The sequence below is a fragment of the Macaca mulatta genome, chromosome 9 (assembly GCF_049350105.2).
Source record: "Macaca mulatta isolate MMU2019108-1 chromosome 9, T2T-MMU8v2.0, whole genome shotgun sequence".
Lineage (NCBI taxonomy): Eukaryota > Metazoa > Chordata > Mammalia > Primates > Cercopithecidae > Macaca > Macaca mulatta.
This window is the reverse complement of record NC_133414.1, coordinates 63,074,841-63,096,855: the sequence shown is the minus strand read 5'-3', so window position 1 is coordinate 63,096,855 and position 22,015 is coordinate 63,074,841. Positions and strand designations below refer to the sequence as shown.

General features: G+C 43.0%; 1 protein-coding gene across 7 annotated transcripts in view; it reads left to right on the top strand.

Annotated features, from left to right (window-relative positions):
* Positions 1 to 3,142: 3,142 nt before the first annotated feature.
* The window catches only part of BMPR1A (bone morphogenetic protein receptor type 1A), a 166,588-nt gene continuing 147,715 nt past the window's right edge, over positions 3,143 to 22,015 (top strand). For 6 of the 7 annotated variants that reach the window (XM_015147072.3, XM_077944990.1, XM_077944988.1 and 3 more), the window contains exon 1: positions 3,281 to 3,430. The gene's annotated coding sequence lies outside the window, so the exon portion shown is untranslated. 7 annotated transcript variants of the gene reach the window in all.

Genomic DNA, 22,015 nt, shown 5'->3' with positions numbered 1-22,015 from the left:
AAATGACTTTGAATGGTTAGCTTGGATTAATCTATTCAACTTGGATCCCTGAAAGGCAGAAGTCCCATTTCACTGAAGAGGATGTGATCCACAGCTTTCCCAGCCAACCTTCACTCTTTCCAAGATAGCCATGCCACCCTCTAACACTAAAAGGGTCTTGGGGACAAGGTTCAGAAATGCTTAGAGGACATGTGTGCTTATTTCTCTTCTTTCGTTTAACAAATATTCACTTGCCAGGCACTAGGCTCTAAGGAGAGAGTTGAGAACAGATTGACAAAGTCAAGCTGGCCTGTAGTCCCAGCTACTTGGGAGGCTGAGGTGGGAAGATCACGTAAGCCCAGGAGTTCCAGGTTACAGTGAACAATGACTACGCGACTGCACTCCAGCCTGGGTGACAAAGTAAGAACCTGTCTCTAAAAAAAAAGACTGACAAAGTCTTTTGCTCATGGAGTTTATATTCTAGTGGGGCAGAGGGGCTCAGACCACAAACAAATAACTAAATGCACAATGTAATTAATGAATGCTGCTTTGGGCATGTAACAACTACCTCTCTCGGGACCTACCTGGGCAGAGGAAAAGGCCATTTCCAGCCTATTCTGGTAACCCACTTAAAGGAATACCAACACATTACAGAATGTTAACTGTGGATCCCAAGGTGTTGTTTTTGAGTTTAGGGGCCAGACCACACGTGTCCAGATGTCTCCCTAGGCAGGCAGACTGGAGAAACGGGCTGGCATGCATAAACATGCCAGTAGCCAGGGAGAACAGCATGCCCCACTAGCTGCTGGTAGCTAGGGCATTGAAGCTGAGGATTGAAGCCTGGCTACTAGCTGGGCCTTATCAAAGGAGAGTGAAAAATTCCAGAAGATTTGAAAAGGAGAGCCTTTTGCAGAGAAGCAAAGATATCATGACTTAAAATTTGATGCTTCAATTTTGCTCTCATTTCTACAGTGGCAGATAACACAAGCCAGGCAACACTCATTTGTACATTTCAGAAACTTGATGTACTAAGGCTCCCACCTGAGATTGTTGTCTATTTTATAGACCAATTCATATGTCTAAAAATCCAACTAGGCTATAAAGAACATAATAACACGCTTGCCATGGTTTTCTCTGCCGACACATTGCTCAGCATACATCAATGAGAGCTTTGACCAACCAATCTGAATCTCCTTAAGCAAAAGGCCCATCTTTTCCTTTAAACTAAAGCCGGAGCTGGGCGCGGTGGCTCACGCCTGTAATCACAGCACTTTGGGAGGCCGAGGTGGGAGGATCACGAGGTCAGGAGATCGAGACCATCCTGGCTAACACGGTGAAACCCCGTCTCTACATTTTTAGTAGAGTATTTTTATCAAAAAAATTAGTCGAGCATGGCGGCGGGCGCCTGTGGACCCAGCTACTTGGGAGGCTGAGGCAGGAGAATGGCGTGAACCTGGAAGGTGGAGCTTGCAGTGAGCCCAGACCGCACCACTGCACTCCAGCCTGGGCGACGGAGCGAGACTCTGTCCAAAAAAATAAAACAAACAAACAAACAAACAAAAAACTAAAGCTGGGTATTATGAAGGAAACTTGAGAAAGAAAAGTGACCAATTTTAGTTGATGCAGGTAATCTCACTTATCCTATTATTCCTGCATAGCAAGATACTATAACCCATGACTGTCAAACCTGAGACAGCTGAAGAGCCCAGAAAAAAAGGTAAGAGAAGAAAATAGAATTGAAAAATAATTCAGAATGACGGAGGCTATCTGCAGCATTAAGGGCAAAGGCAGGTAGAAGAAAAGGGAGACAGAATAAAAGATAAACCAAAAAATTGAAACAAAAATACAAGGGAATTCAAACATTTACACCAGAATATAGGGAATCTAAACATCTCTTCAGGTGAGAATGTGTGTCAATACAAGTGCTTGGCACATTGTTTTCTTTCCTCCTTTCTTTTTACTCAGTTTACCCAGTTTTAAAACTGATTTTTAAAAATACATCTTCAAAAGAACATCTTTTGTTAAGTGACTTAAACTCGATACATTCCTTGGATTACTAAGGAGGTTAAGGACACATTTGGTGAAAAAGGGGCCTATCTCCTCTTTCTTCATATACAGGTCATCGAATACTTTTAAAAGCATTTTCCACCATGAATGAGGGGAAATGGAAGAAAACAGGTGGCGACAATTAGTTGCATTTTCCAAATGGACAGAATGAGCCTCCGGAGGGTACACGAGGTCACCAGAGTGAGCCCGCGGTGGAACTGGAGGCGTATTTATAGCTGGCTGACCTCAGTCCTGTTGGGCCCTCGCCGCTCCTTATCTTATGCCGCTGGAATTCGCGGGCTCGCAGATCACAGGGGCCCGGGCGCGCCAGGCCTGGCGCTCCCGAATCGATGAGGAAAGCCGCTCTCCCCGGCAGATCTTCCCGGCCGGGGCGCCTCCATCACCCTCCCTGCGCCTCGGCACGCTGGCAAGGAGCCCGGGAAGAGACGCCGGGAGCGGTGGGTGGGCGAGGAACAAATGCAATGTGACTACATTTTTCTTTGTCGCAACTACCACGACCTGGCCATCCCCCACCTTGGTGACTTGGTGCCTTCCCAGCGACCTGCTTATTTCACGCCAGCTGACTGGCGTTCACTGCAGTGTGAATGTCGGCCGGAGGAGGGGTCCACGCGAAGGAGCCCACAAGAGCCGGGCTCTCGGGCCCCGATGGCCGGAGCGGGCATCCCGGGCGCCGATGGCCGCAGGGCGCCGCAGCCGCGTCCGCACTCCCCTCCGCCCCGTTCCATCGCGTGCGCCCTACCGCGTCTGCGGGCGTGTGGTGAGGGGCCGGCGGGCCCTCTCGGAGGAGAAGACTCCACCCGCCCGCACCACCAGCAGCTCGGCGCCCCCTTGCCGGCGGCTGGCCCTACTTTCCGGCAGCGGGGCGCCGGGCTCCGCGACCCCTTCGGGCGCTTCCGCCGTGCGCTCGGCTCCTTTCGTGTCCAGGGCGGGGCGGGGCGGGGTGGGGCGGGGCCGGCGCCCGGGGTCGGGTGCGCGCGGCGCGGGCGGGCGCCCTCCCAGTGCGCGCGCGCCGTGCAAGGCCCGCGACGCCCGCCCCTCCCCCAGGCCCCCGCACCCGCGCCGCCCCCTCCCCTCCTGGCGAGAGTCGGCGGTGGCGGCGGCGGCTGCAGAGATTGGAATCCGCCTGCCGGGCTTGGCGAAGGAGGAGGGAGGAGGCAGGAGGCAGGAGCGAGGAGGGAGGAGGGCCAAGGGCGGGCAGGAAGGCTAGGGTTCGGCGCGTCCGTCCGCGCGCGGCGAAGATCGCACGGCCCAATCGAGGGGCGACCGGGTCGGGGCCGCTGCACGCCGAGGGCGGAGGCCGAGCCGGGCCCCACTTCGCCCCGGCGGCTCGCCGCGCCCACCCGCTCCGCGCCGAGGGCTGGAGGATGAGTTCCTTGGAGTCCGGGTGAGTTGGGAGTGCGCGTGCGGGCCGGGAGGGGTTGGCCGCCGCGGGGAGGCCGGCGGGGCTCCGGCGAAGCTGCGGAGGCAGCAGGGCGCGCAGAGGCCGGAGCCAGGGGCTGCCCGGCCCGGCCCCGCCAGCTCCGCAGGCCTCGGCGCGCGCTGGGCCGTGACCGCCCTGCCAGAGACCCACAGCACCCCGCGCCGCGTACCCCCGCCGGCCCCTCTTTTGTCTCCCACCCGCGGGTTGCAGGCCGAGTTTGGGGAAGCGAAGTGGGCGAAAGCCGCTCCTGGGACGCTTCTGGAATCCTTAAATGGGAAAGGCGCTCCTCTCCCCGCCCCGGAGCTGCGAGGCTGATATTCGTGATTTGGCTCCCGACGCTATGGGGAGGAACAGGGGAGAACAAAGTGAGTTTCGGGCGAGGGTCGAGCGAGAGGAGCAGCCAGCCCGCCCCCAAGTCGCCGCGGGAAGGGGCCCGGGCCCCCGAGCTCCCGGAGCTGCTTCACCTGTTGTCCTGCGCGGCCTCCGCTCCGTGGCCTGGTGATTCCGCACTTCAGTTTTGGAAAACTTTCTGCTGGATTGCCTGGACCCTTTTTTCTCTTTCCAGACTCCTAGTGGAAAGATTTGGCAAGGAAAAAAAAAATGAGCTTGCGTCAAGGAAGAAAAATAATGTGCTGTGTGTTAGGGTCTGGCGTCTGAGCGTGGTACACTTTCATGCTCTCATATGTTTTAATTTAGTCGAACTGCTGCAGGTTTTCTCTTTTAAGCGGTTAACAAACTGTTCAGAGTACATACTATGAACTTGGCACCTGTGTTGCGTCATTTAATCCTTATTAACGATTCTGGTTTATTGTATTCCTCATTTTAGAGGAAGAAACCGAGACGCAAAGAGGTTAACTTGTCTAGGGGACCTGGGATTTGAACCCAGGAACATCGTATTCTGGCAAACGAATTAGGAAAAAAAAACTGTTTGCAAACACTTCTACGTTTAGGAACATTTTTCAGTTACTCTTACTTGAAATTATCGTTATTTTGTTGCTTGAGTTGAAACTATTGTATTTACTTGTGAGAGGAGTTAAGCTTTGAATTAGAGTGTAACTTAATGCGTCTCATTGTTTTCAGTTGTTGAAATAAAGAATGTGAACCAGACTTATTTAGATTTTTAAATTTGAAGCTAAAATATGGGCAATTCTCTGATCCAGGAATGGGGGGAGTGTATGAAAGGCCGATTGAAATGTAGAATGCGTTTTTAGTAGAACCAGTCTCGGTTCTTGTTTAATTTTTCCTCCATTTTCCATGGAGCCCAGTTTAAACTTCTACTTTCTTCACTTCTCCCCACCGTTTACAGAAGAGTTTGAGGCACCTAGCGGGAGCTCCTTCACTAAATTCCTTCTGTTACTGGCTTCTTAACCTTCCGTCAAAGAGGGATATATATATATATTTTTTGTCTTTCTTATTAACACCTTGGGTTTTTTTTTTTTCCTTCTAACTTTCCTACTTAGTGGAGTGTGAGTTATTTTCTCTGTCGTATTTGGGTTCTTTAAAGTACAAATGTTCTTAAGATTTCTTCAATTTACAAAAACCTTAAGTCTGCTACTCCTTCAAGCTGTCTTGTTGCTACTTTTCCTTTTCAAATCTTACTAACGTTTTAAAAAGCTTATTCGTAATAAAAGTAACACATGGTTGTTAAAGAACTGAGAACTAGCGCAACATTGAAATTAAAATTTAATCATTCACAATCCATCTCTAGAGATTGCCAAGAGTAGTCTACTTTTCCTGACTTTGCCTGGTTGCTGGCTAGCCACTCATTTCTTAACCCCTTGTTATCTGGATTTCACCTTCACAAGGAACCTAATCAACACATTAACCAGCTTTTTCTAAGTCCTCTCCTTGAGCTTTCTGTAACATTTAACATCGACTTCACATTTTTCAGATGCCTTTCCTTGGCTTTCATTCATCTATACATTTCATTTAACAAATACGCGCTGTATTCTAACACAGGGTGCAAGGCAGTAAGATACAACAGATCCTTCCCTCATGGAGCTTAAAGTCTAGTGGGGAAATACATATTGGAAAATAAAGTCTCTAGTTAAATATAATTGTGATTTTAATTAAGGTGCAGAATATTATAAGAACTTCAAATGGAGACCTGACCTGGTGCTTGTGGTGGTGGGAGAATCTGGGAAAGATTCCTTAAAAATGCTTTGTTGGAACCCAGGCAGATTGTGAAGGATGAGCAAGAGTTAACTATTAACTAGATGAAGGGGGGCCTTCTGTGACATTATACTGACTTTGTTCCTCTCCGCCACTTTTCTGCCTAATCTGTTCCTCCTTTCCTCTTTAATATGTGTTCTCCAAGTTTCACTTTTTAGATCACTTTTCTCTATGTCTCTAGTCCCTTAGAATGATTGTTCAGACCTTTCTGTTGGAATAATTCTGAATTCTTTGTTCTTTATTTGTCTTCTGAATCTGGTTTTTTTTTTTTTTTTTTTTTTTTTTTTTTTGCAGTTGCTTTATGCATATCTGTACCTGATTGTTCTGAGCTTCTTTTCCTTAACTTGCTTCTTTGGTGTTCTTTATTTCTGTTGATGTCATACCAAACCCAAACCTTTTCCCATTTCATTATATCTTGTCTGTAGCCAACATCTGTTGATTCTGCTTTATGATATTATAACTCTTCTGCTCTCTATTCTTGCTAACTGTGGGACAGTTCTGAATTCATATTGGTGTCAAGGTAGTAGTCAAATCATAAAATGAGTTGGGCAACTTTCTTTCGTTTTCTCTTTTTCAGGATAATTTTAGACTGGGATTATCTGTTCCTTGAATGTTTAGAAGACCTCACCTATATGACCATTTAGGCCTAGATCTTTTTTTCTGGAGAGGACTTTGAATAACACTTCAATTTCTTTAATAGCTGTTGGTTTGTGTTGATTTTCTGTTTTTCCTATGAATTTTAATGTTTCACTTTTTTTCAGGAATTTATTTATTTTCAAATCTAGTGTTATTTGGCTTTCACATAGTTCTCCTCCCACCACCCTGCGACTCCACCCCCACCCCCACCCCCTAACTCTGAATCAAGTTCTCATCCCACCTGGACTAATGTTACGATTTTCTTGCCTTCACTTTTCTCCTTTGTCTAATCTTATGCATTTCTGCCTAAATTAATCTGTAAGCCCAGTTCTTACCACTTTGCCACTCAGAAGTTTCCAAGGTCTTCCATTAAACGAAATATTTTTTATGGTATTTGCTTCGTTTACCTGGTTTTTTTTTTTTTTTTAAAAAAAACAATCCTCCCTCCCTCCCTCAAGACGGAGTCTTGCACTGTCGCCTGGGCTGGAGTGCAATGGCGCGATCTCAGCTCACTGCAACCTCTGCCTCCTGAGATCAAGGGGTTCTCCTGCCTCAGCCTTCCAGGTAGCTGGGACCACGCCTGGCTAATTTTTGTATTTTTGGTAGAGGTGGGGTTTTGCCATGTTGTTCAGGCTGGTCTTAAACTCCTGACCTCAGTTGATCCGCTCGCCTCAGCCTCCCGAAGTGCTAGGATTACACAGGTGAGGCACCATGCCTGACCTTTATAACAATTTTTATACAAATATTTTTTTTTGTCTAGCCTAGCAGTAGCTGTTGAACTGTCCTGATCTGACTGTTGGATCTTAGGAACAGCGAACCATGGAGAGAAAGGAGAATGGGTTTCCTGTCACACTAAATTTTGAAATAGGAACCATTTCTTTCCCTTTTCTACTTTCCCACCTTTTACTAGTTTTTAGGCTTTAGGATGTCTTTTTAACATCACAAGGTTCATATTGACCAGGTTGGACCAACTTTTTAACACAGGATTAAATGTTGAGTTGCATTGAGTTATGTCCATTGTAAGATACACTGTAATTTTACAGACCACTTAAAATATGCTTCTAGTTGTAAGAAGCCATTGATTGTAAGGTGCACTCCAATTCCAGAGATGCTAAAATATGAAAAATGGATGCATCTTAGAATTGATGAATAGGGTTTCTCTCCCTAATCAAAGCTCTTGGATGTGCCTGGAAATGCCCAGTAGTGTTTTTTGAGAAGAACACTAGTTAGGGGCATAGGGAGATCAGATGATCAGTAGACTCTGTCTCAGAGTAGGCCCTGTGGTCCCTAAGCCAGTTCATATGGGCAGTTTAATATGTAACTAATGAGTAGACATTGAATAGATGAGTAAATTATCTTCGAGTATCTTTTATTTACGCTGTTGTTGTAGACTTTGTTGTTCTTTTATAGTTTTATATTTCTGATGAGCCTTCCTTATGGCACAGATTTGTTATACCGCTAAAATCTGGAACAGTGGAGCTTGGCTCTTGATCCAGCTGTTTATAGTTGGTTGTTGACTTATGAAGGAGGACAGGAGTATGCTAAGATATAGGGATAATATATTATAATCACTTTTGCAGTTAGGGAGATTAGTTACATGTTGGAAAATCATTTTGAAGAGAGGAAGACTGAAGATGTTCAAACTTGTGGGAAGGTCTTTCTGGCCTGGCCCAGATTAAACCCATTTATGCCTAGTGTTCCATTGTTGGAACGCTAAGCATGTGGGAGTTCTATTTATATCCTGCTCAAGGTCATCACCAAGGTCCGATTGCAAAAATTCAAAAAATTGCAACCTCAGGCATAAATGGGTTAAGATGGTGGCAGATAATTAGGGCCTGGAATGGACAGGAGGTGGTAACTAGCTATGGATGAGAGAAGGAATGGGATTGGCAAGAACAACTCCTGGATTTCTAGCTTGGAAAGCAGGGTAGATGTGGGTGACTGATATGAAAAATGGAGGGAGAGCTGGTTTGTGGAAGAAAATAGTATTGGTTGGATCACATGGAGTTTGAGGTATCTGAAACAGCCAAGTAGGGATTTCCACTTGGCAGTTGTCTATATGGGTCTGGGGTTTGACAGAGGTTTGCGCTGGAGGTAGGCATTTGGGAGTCATTGCTGTATAGATTTTAGATTTTATATTCCGACAGTGGGAATTGGGTGGCTCTCTCAAGTGACTCTTGCTTACAAGTGACAACCCTAACTCAGGTTAGCTTAAAGGAGGGAAAAGCTTCTCCCGACTAACCCCCATGATTTTGAAAGGTCGAGAAATAGACATGGCTAGACCTAAGTGCTCAAATGATATAATTAATTGAGGTTGTCTTCTCTGTTCTTCACTTTTGTGGTCTCATTTCAGGCAGGTGCATTTATCGGGCAGAGGAAGACATAGGTTATAGATTATAGAATTATAGATTGTAGGTTATAGACCTCGTATCAGGAGCTCCTTGTATGGTCTAGCGAAGAACCTAAAACAGCCTTGAGAATTTTTTTTTTCTTTTCTTTTTGAGACGGAGTCTTGCTCTGTTGCCCAGTGGAGTGCAGTGGTGTGATCTAGGCTCACTGCAACCTCTGCCTCTTGGGTTCAAGTTATTCTCCTGGCTCAGCCTCCTGAGTAGCTGGGATTACAGGTGCCTGCCACCACGCCTGGCTCCTTTTTGTATTTTTAGTAGAGACAGGGTTTTGCCACGTGGGCCAGGCTGGTCTCAACTCCTGACCTTAGGCGATCCACCTGCCTCGACCTCCCAAAGTGCTGAGATTACAGGCGTGAGCCACCGCACCTGGCCAGCCTTGAAAAATTTCAACTTAAGGCCTGGGTAGAGAAGATAGACATTAAATAATTATCTAGTTGTAGTTATGTTAAGATCTACAAAAAGGAAGTCCAGGGAATGTTAAAAGACTGATAAGGGAAGCTGGGCTGTCTGGGATGCGGGTACTTCGGAAGGCTTTCCTGAGAAGGTAGCCTGCAGAGTGAGACCTTAGGCAAGGAAGGACAAGGAGATTGTTTCTGGAAGTATTCAGTAGTATTTATTTATTTATTTGAGATGGAGTCTCGCTCTGTCGCCCAGGCCGGAGTGCAGTGGCACAATCTTGGCTTACTGCAACCTCCGCCTCCCAGGTTAAGCGATTCTCATGCCTCAGCCTCCCAAGTAGTTGGGATCACAAGCGTGTGCCACCAAGCCTGGCTAATTTTTGTATTTTTAGTAGAGACGGGGTTTCACCCTGTTGGTCAGGCTGATTTCGAACTCCTGACCTTGTGATCCGCCCACCTCGGCCTCTCAAAGTGCTGAGATTACAGGTGTGAGCCACTGCACCTGGCCAGAAGTATTCAGTAAAGCGAGCAGTTTTTGTAGCTTTTAAAAAATTATAAAGGCAATACATTTATTGTGGTTAATTTGGGAAATATAAAAAGCTATAAAGAAGCAGCAGAATGATTAAGTTTCAACTTCTAATTTTTTATAAATAATGTCTGATACTGGTTTTACTACTGAGTACCTGTGCAATCATGGATGCCACACTAACCCAATCTGGATATTCGTTCTTTATCTTAAAAAGTAAAAGGAACAATGTGAACTTTAAGATAACCTTTCTGCTTAAAAAAAAAAAAAAAAAGAAAGAAAATCTCATGACTTGCAGCACAGTTAGCTGCTGAAATTGAAGGTCATATAATGCTTTTGGTCCTAATGACATCACTGGACTTCTGACGTTTGACTGAAAAATCATGCCAGCCTTGGCAGTCCTTGCAAGTACCAAAGGGAATATGGCTTATGGCTTATGCCTGCGGTGCCCTTCCTGTATCCTTCTTTCTTACCTACTTTTTTGAGCATTAATTTTTTTTTTTTCTTTAGCCTTTGGGTAAAGTATCAAAATGTTGAGAAGATAGACTCTCAATTTCGAAGGTGAGAAATCTGTAGGAGACTTGGATAGTTTCGATACTGTTTTATGTATATTAAGATTTGTAGGTAGTTTTTGTGTTAGTAATTAAAACGCCTTGTAGTGTATTTCAAGAGTATAGGGTCTTGAGTGTTTTAAATTTCTATGTAAGAATATTTTAGATTCCTGGCTAAAAGAAGCGCTTGTTAGAAAATGTTAAAGTAAAGGCTGTTAAATTTTGGTGAGGCTCTTAATGTCTGCATTTTTCAAGAAGTCATTTAAAAATGTCATGAACTAAAAATATTTCAGTGGTAACTGTTCAGAAGTATCTTAAATGTACACCAAATCAATGAAATACAATCACTGGGTGACAGATTATTCTTTCTTCATTTTATAATCTTTCACATAATAAAAATGTGGGGGAAAATTGCATGTTGAATTTGTAGGTGTGTAGCTTAGCAAAAACTATTAATCTTTCTGAAATACTACTCTGGTCATCATCCCTATTTGTTAAATATTTTTCCCTGTTTTCTTATTTGCTTACAATAGAAAATCCAAAATATCTCAGACTGGTCTCCTGCTCTGGCCAACTCAGCCTTTTCTGCTTTGTTTACTTTCCTACTATTTTATCAGCCTAAGTCACCTAAATGTCAGATTCAGGTTTGGGTTCAGAATCCTTAGACCTATACTGTCTACTGCAATAGATAGCCACTACCACATGTGGCTGTTGAAGACTTGAATTGTGGCTAGCTTAAGTGTGAATTACGTACTAGATTTTGAAGATAGTACCAAAAAATGTAAAATATCTCATTTTGCTTTTTAAATATTGGTTATATAGTGAAATGATACTGTTAGGGATACACTGGATTAAAGAAATATATTAAAACTGATTTTGGCTGGGCATAGTGGCTCACGCCTGTAATCTCGGCACTGTGGGAGGATCGCTTGAGCCCAGCAGCTTGAGACCAGCTCGGGCAACGTGGTGAGACTTTGTCTCGATTAAAAAAACAAAACTGATTTCACCTGATTCTTTTTACTTTTTTAATGTGGCAACTAGAAAGTTTAAAATTACATTTCATATCGGACAGTACTGCCTTTGACTTTCCTTTCCCTGGTTCTTTGCCCATCAGAATGCTTTAAAATCTAGTATAAATCCTTGGCCAGATGGGGTGGCTCATGCCTGTAATCCTAACACTTCGGGAGGCTGAGGCAGGAGGATCATGAGGTCAGGAGCTCTAGACCAGCCTGACCAACATGGTGAAACCCTGTCTCTACTAAAAATACAAAAATTAGCCGGGTGTGGTGGTGCTCACCTGTAATCCCAGCTTCTCAGGAGGCTGAGGCAGGATAATCGCTTGAACCTAACTGTTTGTTGTGCAAACAGCTCACTGCAGCCTCCAACTCCTGGGCTCAAGCAATCCTCCCATCTCAGCCTCCTGAATAGCTGGGACCACAGGTGCATGCCACCATGCCCAGCTAATTAAAAAAAATTTTTGTGTGTGTGGAGGTAGGGTCTCACCATGATGCCTAGGCTGGTCTTGAACTCCTGGGCTAAAGTGATCCTCCCAAAGTGCTGACATTACAGGTGTGAGCCATTGTGCCCAGCCTCTATCTTCTCATTCTTTATAGTAGTTCAGCAGTTATTCCATTTTCTGGTTATACCTTAATTTTATTTACCAGTTTCCTGAATAATTAGATTATTTCCATTTTTTTCTTTTGCATTACAAATACTGCTGTGGTGTTTGTACATATCCTTTGAGACTGTTTTTATTTCATGAAATGAAGTCTTAGAAATGAATTTACTGGCCGGGCGCGGTGGCTCAATCCTGTAATCCCAACACTTTGGGAGGCCGAGATGGGCGGATCACGAGGTCAGGAGATTGAGACCATCTTGGCTAACATGGTGAAACCCCATCTCTACTAAAAAAAAAATACAAAAAACTAGCCGGGCGAGGTGGCGGGCACCTGTAGTCCCAGCTACTTGGGAGGCTGAGGCAGGAGAATGGCATAAACCCGGGAGGCAGAGCTTGCAGTGAGCTGAGATCTGGCCACTGCAGTCCAGCCTGGGCGGCAGAGTGAGACTCCGTCTCAAAAAAAAAAAAAAAAAAAAAAAGAAGAATGCATTTACTATTAGAGAAGCCATGCAGATTTGATGGAAAGTGCCAGGCCACCCCACAAAATCTTCATAACCATTCATATTCCAGCCAACAGTATTTGAGTATGTTCTCTCCTCCCAACGTAATTATATCAGTCTGTATATATATATATATATATATATACACACACACACACACACATTTTTTTTTTTGTTTTTGGGAGACCGCGTCTTGCTCTGCTGCCAGACTGGAGTGCAGTGGTGCCATCTTGGTTCACTGCAGCCTCTGCCTCCCGGGTTCAAGTGATTCTCCTGCCTCAGCCTCCCGAGTAGCTTGGACAACAGGTGCATGCCACCATGCCCAGCTAATTTTTATATTTTTAGTAGAGACAGGGTTTCACCATGTTGACCAGGATGGTCTCGATCTCCTGACCTCGTGATCCACCTGCCTCGGCCTCCCAAAGTGCTGGGATTACAGGCGTGAGCCACTGCCCCCAGCCATATCAGTCTATTTTTATCTTTGCCAGTTTGCCAGCTGAAAAAACATTCATGATGTAAGGTTTCTTTGCTGTTGTATGAATAATAAAAAACAGCAAATTTAAATTTCATTTGTCTTATACTCTCAACTTGTTATAAGCTCCTTGGTCTGATTTTTGTGGTAAAATATTTTCTATTGCCAACAGTACACATGCATGCTTTGTACAAAATAAATGTTCAGATATTTGTATCTGTCCATGGCAGAGGCATCCAGAATATGCTACTACAACGTAAAAATTATTTGGGAATGTGGTGGCTCATGCTTGTAATCCCAGCACTTTGGGTGGCGGAGGCAGGAGGATCACTTGAGCCCAGGAGCTCGAGACCAGCCTGGGCAACATGTTGAGACCCTGTCTCTACAAACATTTAAAAATTAGTGAGATGTGGTATGCACCTGTAATCCCAGCAACTCAGGAAGCTGAAGTGGGGGGATCTCTTGAGCCCAGGAGTTGGAGACTGTAATGAGCCGTGATCTTACACTGCGCTCCAGCCTGAGTGACAGAGCAAGACCCTGTCTCAGACAAATAAAACATGTATTTTAATATGAAGACATTTGAGAATAGCTCTTTTTCCCCCTGAACTCCCTTGTCTGCCTAAAACTAGATCCTCCCCAAAGAACTCAATTGTCATAACCTCCAGTTGTCATAAATCCCTTCCTTGGGAGTTTTGCAAGCAGTGAAGATTGAATCTTGTCACTGGAGAGAATTTGGCACCTCACCTAAACATTGTTACAAACTATCCTATCTCCAGCTGTTCTTCTAAGGGTCTGTTTGTCTGTCCTACACGTTACTTGTTTTCCTGCAAGAGCCCATTGTTCTTTTCCAGTTTCCCTAGTGATACACATGCCCCAAATTCAGACAGCCCCTTTGGGTCACATTTTTCTGTGAATTCTTCTACATAGGTGAATCAAATCTGTCATTTCTCTTGTAGATGTGTTTTTTGTCTGTTTAATTTATCAGACCGCAATTACTGAACTTAACAGGGTGTAGGAAGTTTTCCCTAACAATGGTCAAATTGATGTTTTTCTGGCTGTAAGGGCAAGGGATAATAATAAGGTAAGGTTTTTCTAAAAATAAATGTAAGTATCTTCAATATATGCAAAGTTTCTTTACATTAAAAAAAATCTTATCCAAAATGAGACATTTGTTAAATGAAGTAGATTATACCATTAAAGATGTGCACCTCACCCTCCTGTGTTTGTTCCTATGGTAGTAACATTGATTGTTAATGGATGGCATAGTAACTTCAATTGTGTTCACAAGCCTTTTTTCTTAAAGTTAGGCACTCTTCCCTGTTTTTTCTTAGCATTTTATCAATTTGCATAAAAGAGTAAATGGTTTGTAACAGGTTTCTCTGGTCACATCACTGAGGAGAGACAACAAAAGAAGTCATTCAACTGAGGTTAAATCTTTACACAAAGAAGGCATTAATGTCTTAAAAGAATAAAGAAATCCTGATATGGTTATTGTGACTTTCCATTTTTCTGGTTATGAAATAACTAAAAAGGTTAACTAAATATTGGCTTATTTCTAGGTTTAGTTATGCATCAGTGTGTTTATTGCTTTCTGTGCCTTACTGCACTCTGCTTATTAGGTTTGTGACCTTGAGCCAAAGTTGTTAATTGCTCCTTTTCTCATATGTAAAATGAGGATGGTAATGGTCCTCTCTCTCAGGGTTACTGTGAGGACTAAATGAATGATAATTGCAGTTCAGTGCTTAATACTGTGCTTGCCACATAGTAGCTTAATGAATGTTAGTGAAGAATATTTCTGAGAGAGAAATAAGCTGGACATTTCTATCTTAAAATGGCTTCACATATAGGGTGCTTGAAAATTAAATCTGATCTTGATACTTTCTAAAAGTATGTGTTATTTTAGCTTCCGTATTAATATTCACATTTGAATTTGCAAAATACTTCTGTGTATTATCAGTACTGGCAAATTGATACAGGAAATTTTGTTGCTTTTCCTGCTTTGTACATCAAGAATTGGAGGCTAATGAAGGTTAATTTTCCCACCAAACAAGTTGGTGTAAAAGAGTAAATAGAACTAGAGCTGAACTCTGTAATTCTACCTACTAGGGAGCCTGAGGTGGGAGGATCTCTTGAGGCCAGGAGTTTGAGGCTGAAATGCATTATGAGAATAGTGTGCTATGTGAATAGCAACCACACTTCAGCCTGGACTACATGGCGAGACCCTGTCTCTAAAAAGAGGTAAATAGAATCAGACTTTTCCTCATTCACTCAGAGTGGATGACTAGGACCTCAAAGTTACATATAAAGTAAAGTCAAAGACTCCACATACTAAAGAAAGCCCTAGGCTTTAGTGACCAGAATCCTTTCCAGGGCTTATTAAGAGGTGGCAGAATTAGGTCACAAGTTGGGGGGAGAAGGAATTGTGCCAGAGTAGTCACTGCAGCGATTAGTGCCTAGCGGGGAGCACTGTAGTTTTTGTTTCCTTCTCCTTCCCTTGGGGTGTCCTTCCCTTAGAAGCTTAATGTGGAGAGGTCTAGTAGAACCATTCCTGGAGGTTAAGAATACTAGCAGAAGATGGAATGGAACATCTGAGTACCTAGGCAATATTGTGCAGCAGGCTGGTTTTTCTGTACCTATTTGAGCAAAGGATAAGGAAAATTAGAAATCTCAGTTTGGATCGAGGGGTGGCAGTGACCTTCTTTTAGTTCAGGTGGGTAATGCAAATGTAACCAGGCACCAGCCTTCTTGCCAGGCAGGCTGTGCTAGACAGGGAAGCAAAAGCAGTTGGAAGAGGGTGAACTGAGGCTGGGTGAGGTGACGCAGACCTATAATCTCAGTACTTTGGGAGGCCGAGGTGGTAGGATCACTTGAGCTCAGGAGTTCGAGAACAGCCTGGGCAACATAGTGACACCATGTCTGTGCAAATAAATGAGCCAGGCCAGGTGTGGTGGCACATGCCTTTAATCCTACCACTTTGGGAGGCTGAGGTGGGTGGATCACTTGAGCTCAGGAGTTTGAGAGCAGACTGGGCAATGTGGTGAAACCCCGTCTCTACAAAAAATATAAAAATTAGCCAGGCGTGGTGGTGGGCGCCTGTGGTCCCAGCTGCTCGGGAGGCTGAGGTGGCAGATTGGCTTGAGCCCAGGAGGTTGAGGCTACAGTGAGCTGAGATCATGCCACGGCACTTCAGCCTGGGTGACAGAGTGAGGCCTTGTCTCATATTTCCAGCTTCTTGGGTGACTGAGGCAGGAGGACTGCCTGAGCCCAGAAGGTTGAGGCTGCAGTGAGCTGTGATCTTATCACTGCACTTCAGTCTGCCAGAGAGAGTAAGACCCTATCTCAAAACCGAACAAAACAGTACAACAAATGGAGGGTGAGCTGGAGCAGATCTTTACGTGGGCTGACAGCCTCTAGTCTCCTTTGTCATGAAAGAACTCCACTTGTCCCCAGAAGAAAAGCTATCTGTTGTCTGCTTGTGATACAGACAGTGTAGTCAGTATTAGTCAGGGAAGTGGCAACTGAGATAGCTACTCTAGTCTCCCTCCTTCCTCCCCTAATCGATCAGACCACATCCCTTCCTTCAGGCTAGCTCTCTTGGACTGTGCACCCAATCTGAATTTGAAGAGAAAGGAGGTGATTTTAAGACCGAAGGTTAAAGTTTTAAACTGCAGTAAATTGGACTGCACTTTTTAATAACCGAAAGCTATGGGAGCTTTTCAAGATCTCTATAATAAATGGAAAAGGGAGATTTGACCAAGCACAATTAGGAATAGGGATAGAGAAACAATTGTTTCTTGTGTTTGTACCAATTTCAGACTCTTTGTTAAGAGTCTTAAGTTCCCATTATCTTAAGTTCCCATTAAGTTCCCATTAAGGCCTTTGGACACATTAAGTTCCCACCTTAAGTTCCCATTAAGGCCTTTGGACACCAAATCCCATTCTCTTTTTCTCTGTATGAGGCTGTCACAGTACTATAGATGACCATTTGATCTTCTCAGTGGCCTGTTTCCAAATGCATTCTGATTCTCAGTACTATTTTAGCATTAAGTGTATCATTTAATTTTATCTCAGATTTTTAAGCTGTTTATGATAACCCTTTTAATTGGAACATTAACTCAAATATCTAATTCCCTTTTATGGAATTGTTCGAGTTTATCAAACCTTGGAAACATTAAATAACATAAAAAGCACTCAAAAGGAAACTCTAGTTCAATATTTTATTTTTACTTAGTGTATGAGATTTTGAGTTTTAGGAAGTTTTAAATTAATGTTCAGCCATTATTCACATATAAAAGGTAAATGGGTTTTAGTTTAAGGAATATTGAGCAATAAAATACAAGATTCAGATGGATTAAATGGCATCTGACATATTTCCTTACTCTGAATCCATTTAACCTTTACAAGTATTCTATGATATAGTTACTATTATCAGTTCCCTTTTACATGAGGAAACTAAGGCTGCAAAGGTTAAGTAACTTGTCAAGGGTTGCATAGTTCATAAGTGGCAGAGCTGGGATTCAAACCCAGGCAGTCTGATTTTAGAGTCCATGCTCTTAACTGCATAATTACATTGTCAAATGGAGGAGGAGAATTTTAAGATGAGGATGTGTACTAGGCACAGAGTTGACTTTTAACAATTAACCTCTCTTTTAATATTTAAAATGTGGTAGAGATTTTCCACATTTAAATTTTCCACAGTTAATCTTTTGAGATTGGTTGATTGATTGATTGAGGCAGGGTCTCGCTCATTCTGTTCCCCAGGCTGAAGTGCAGAGGTGTGAACATTGCTCACTGTATCCTCGGCTACCTGGACTCAAGCTTAGATCATCCCGCCTTAACCTCCCAAAGTACTGGGATTACAGCTGTGAGCTACTGTGCCTGGCTCCCATGTATACTTTTTTTTTTTTTTTTTTTTTTTTTTTGAGACAGAGTCTCGCTCTGTCACCCAGGCTGGAGTGCAGTGGCTGGATCTCAGCTCACTGCAAGCTCCGCCTCCCGGGTTTACACCATTCTCCTGCCTCAGCCTCCGGAGTAGGTGGGACTACAGGCGCCCGCCGCCTCGCCCGGCTAGCTTTTGTATTTTTTAGTAGAGACGGGGTTTCATCGTGTTAGCCAGGATGGTCTCGATCTCCTGACCTCGTGATCCGCCTGTGTCGGCCTCCCAAAGTGCTGGGATTACAGGCTTGAGCCACCGTGCCCGGCCTTATACTTTTTTACTTTACTGATTTTTTTTTCTTTGCATCTTAAACAGTATTAAAAGGCCAGTGGCATATAGTTGTTTAAAAAATACTTGTCCAGAATTCTTCCCACATACCTTTTTTAAAAATGAGTTTTTTTTTTCCTCTTCTCATTTCTGAGATGTATACATGTTTAATTGGTGATGGTCAGAGATCTTTTTTTTTTTTTTTTGAGACGGAGACTCGCTCTGTCGCCCAGGCTGGAGTGCAGTGGCGCGACCTCGGCTCACTGTAAGCTCCGCCTTCCGGGTTCACGCCATTCTCCTGCCTCAGCCTCCCTAGTAACTGGGACTACAGGCGCCCGCCACCACGCCCGGCTAAGTTTTTGTAGTTTTAGTAGAGACGGAGTTTCACTGTGTTAGCCAGGTTGGTCTTGATCTCCTGACCTCATGATCTGCCTGCTTTGGCCTCCCAAAGTGCTGGGATTACAGGTGTGAGCCACTGTGCCCAGCCAGAGATAGATCTTTTTTCACAGCTTTACCATGAGTATTACTCTTAAAATAATTGAACTTGGGTAGATGCTTGTATAACATAATTATTTGTGTCATTTCATAGAATAAATTTAAAACCTACCCTGTGAGAGAACAAGAAGAAAAGGAGATGCCAAATACTGCAACGTCAGTTGAAAATGAAAGTGAATAAGTCCATCTGTGGGGCAGTTTTTGGAGTTCAATAGATTGAGAAATGAAATCTGATTTTTACCTGTTAATGCTACTGAATAATAATATGGAATATTATTAAATTGCTTTTGTTCTCTTAACAGTCATTTAAATGTAATTGGTTATGGCATCATTACTGTATGTATCTTTCTAAGATTTTCTTTCCATTTACAAAAATATATATCCATTTTATTTGGTGCTTTGTACAGATGGCATCATGCATTGTGCACTGCAGCTTGCCTTTTTCACCTAACATTTTCTGTATTTTCTCCCACTGCTCTCCAACTCCTGAAACCTTCCATCATCTCTCTTTTTCTATTTACCTTCTTGTTCTTAAGGAATCTTAAATATTTTGAGCAGCCTCTGTTCCCCTTCTTAGACTAGTGTTTTTTAATGGGTAAAATATGTACGACTTACGAAGGAGAACAATTATTTTGAAATATAGCTGTTAACATTTTTAGATACAGTAGACATCTAAAAATCATCCCCCCTTTTTTTTTTTTGAGATGGAGTCTCGATCTGTCGCCCAGGCTGGAGTGCAATGGCTGGATCTCAGCTCACTGCAAGCTCCACCTCCCGGGTTTGCGCCATTCTCCTGCCTCAGCCTCCCGAGTAGCTGGGACTACAGGCGCCCGCCACCTTGCCCGGCTAGTTTTTTGTATTTTTTTTTAGTAGAGACGGGGTTTCACCGTGTTAGCCAGGATGGTCTGGATCTCCTGACCTCGTGATCCGCCCGTCTCGGCCTCCCAAAGTGCTGGGATTACAGGCTTGAGCCACAGCGCCCGGCCAATCATCCCATTTTTTTAAAGTTTCTTTTCAAAACAAGTCTTTTTTCCCCTCCTGATTGCAAAAATAATGCTAACAGAACAAATTGAAACACAGAGAAGTCCTGAGAAAAAAGTAAAAACCCCCATATTTATACTACTCAAAGATAACATATATAAACATTTTGGTATATATACTGTTAAGTTCAAAGAAATCCTACTGCTTAATGTTTCTACTGTAGCTTAAGAATTTGTACAAATAAGGTGGGTAAAGCTAAGTTCATCCTGAGTGTCTGAACCTGGAATATAAGGAATTTGAAATTTGTAGGGGTGGGGATATGTAAATAGAAATAGAAAATTCTGAAAATTTGGCTGTCTTATTCTAGTTACCTGTTTTTTTGTTTGTTTGTTTGTTTTTCTGAATGTTCTTTTCCTTCTCAGCTTTTGCCACTTTTAAGGTTTTTTTTTTAAATCAGGATGTTTCACATTTGATATGTTCTTCTGTAATAATAGACTAAAATATAATAAGATGTAGAGAAACAGAACCTAAACTGAGGGAGGTTAAAAACCAGATGAAGGCCAGGTGCGGTGGCTCACTCCTGTAATCCCAGCACTTTGGGAGGCTGAGGCAGGTGGATAACCTGAGGTCAGGAGTTTGAGACCAGCCTGGCTAACATATAGTGCAACCCTGTCTCTACTAAAAAAATACAAAAATTAGCTGGACATGGTGGCGGGCACCTGTAATCCCAGCTACTTGGGAAGCTGAGGCAGGAGAATCACTTGAACCTGGGAGGTGGAGGTTGCCGTGAGTCGAGATTGCGCCACTGCACTCCAGCCTGGGCAACAGAGCAAGACTCTGTCTAAAAAAACAAAAAGCAAAAAACCAGATGGAAGTAGAAAATCTAAAACCTCTAGCAGAATGAAGCTAGAAAGAATGGAATCTAAACACTGAAATTACACATCTGTTAGGCAGCTGTGCGTTCTTTATAGGTTCTGTTGTGGAAATAGCTAAAGAAACTTTGATAGACAAATATATCTTAAATAGACTAAGCATATATTCTTATCACTAATTATGATGCGCACTTTTTTTTTTTTTTTTTTTTTTTTTGAGATGGAGTCTTACTCTGTCGCCAGGCTGGAGTGCAGTGGTGCGATCTCGGCTCACTGCAACCTCCACCTCTTGGGTTCAAGCAATTCTCCTGCTTCAGCCTCCCGAGTAGCTGGAATTACAGGTGCCTGCCACTATACCCGGCTAATTTTTGTATTTTTAGTAGAGATGGGGTTTCACCATAATGGCCAGACTGGTCTCAAACTCCAGACCTCAGGTGATCCACCCGCCTTGGCCTCCTAAAGTACTGGGATTACAAGTGTGAGCCGCCGCGCCCAGCCTTTAATTAATCTTTAAATGAATTGTCCCCATTTTCTAGGAGTTATTAAAATTCTTTTCTAAAAATAACATAACTTTTTTGGATTAAATTTAGATATCCTATTTGTATCTTCAGCATTGAATCAATGTTTTATTAAATACACATTAAGGGAGCTTCAGTGATACTAAAAGAATGTGGTGCTGTTGTAAATTTATCATTGCTTTCCTTTTTGCCAGTATTTGAGGATTGTCTTGGACCATGGGCAAGCCTGAATTGTAAGAAGGAATGGAAAAGCGTGGTAACCCATTAACGGGTAAAAAAATTTAAAAAAAAAAAAAGAAAAATTGTCAGAGATGTACTCTTTAAAGGGCCAGATTTTTTTTATAAGACTGTAAAAATAATTGATGATTCTTATTTTACACAAAGATTTTTAGAGGAAAGAAAAAATACGCAAAAGAGAAGATGCTCTTTGGGGCTAGCCATAACCCTGCTAGCAAAGTCAGACAAGGATGGAACAGAAAAAGAGAACAATGTCTATTCTCACTTATCATGTATTTGTAAAATCCCAAGTAAAACACTAGCAAATTGAATCAAACAATATATTGATACTATAGGATAAAGCTAGCCCAAGATTCAAGGGTGATTTGACCTTAGGAAATATATTAGTGTCATTTACACTAAATAAATCTGAGGAGGAAAACAATAGGACCATCTCAGTTAATGGTAAAAAGTATATTAAATGAAATTAAGTAACTCTTTCTGAAAGACTAGTTTTAAGAGAAGAAAGAAACTTCCTCAACCTGATAACGGGTAGTTTTCCACCTGAAGCATGTAGCAAAGCCAACTGGTAAAATATTTCCCATGAAAGGAAGAACAATACTAAGCTTATTTTTAGTGTTCTTGTTAGTGCTGGAGACCCCAGCCAATGGAATAAGAGAAGCTGAAGCGATAAAGTTGTAAATATTTGAAGGGAAGGTCAGAATGCGTACCGTTTATGTTCTTTGCTAAGCATGTAATCTACCTAGAAAAGTCAAGAAAATCGATTGACAAACTGAGAAAACTAATAAATGAGTTCAGTAAGTTGGCTCTACATGTGGTAAACGAAGAAATCCACAGGTTCCTGTACACCAGCAATAGCCGTGTGAGAAGTACTGTCACTGTCTGTTACATCTGATAAGACCTGCCTATTAATCTTTGGTCTGCTTGTCAGTTTCTTTTCCCAGACATGCTTTGAGTCATGA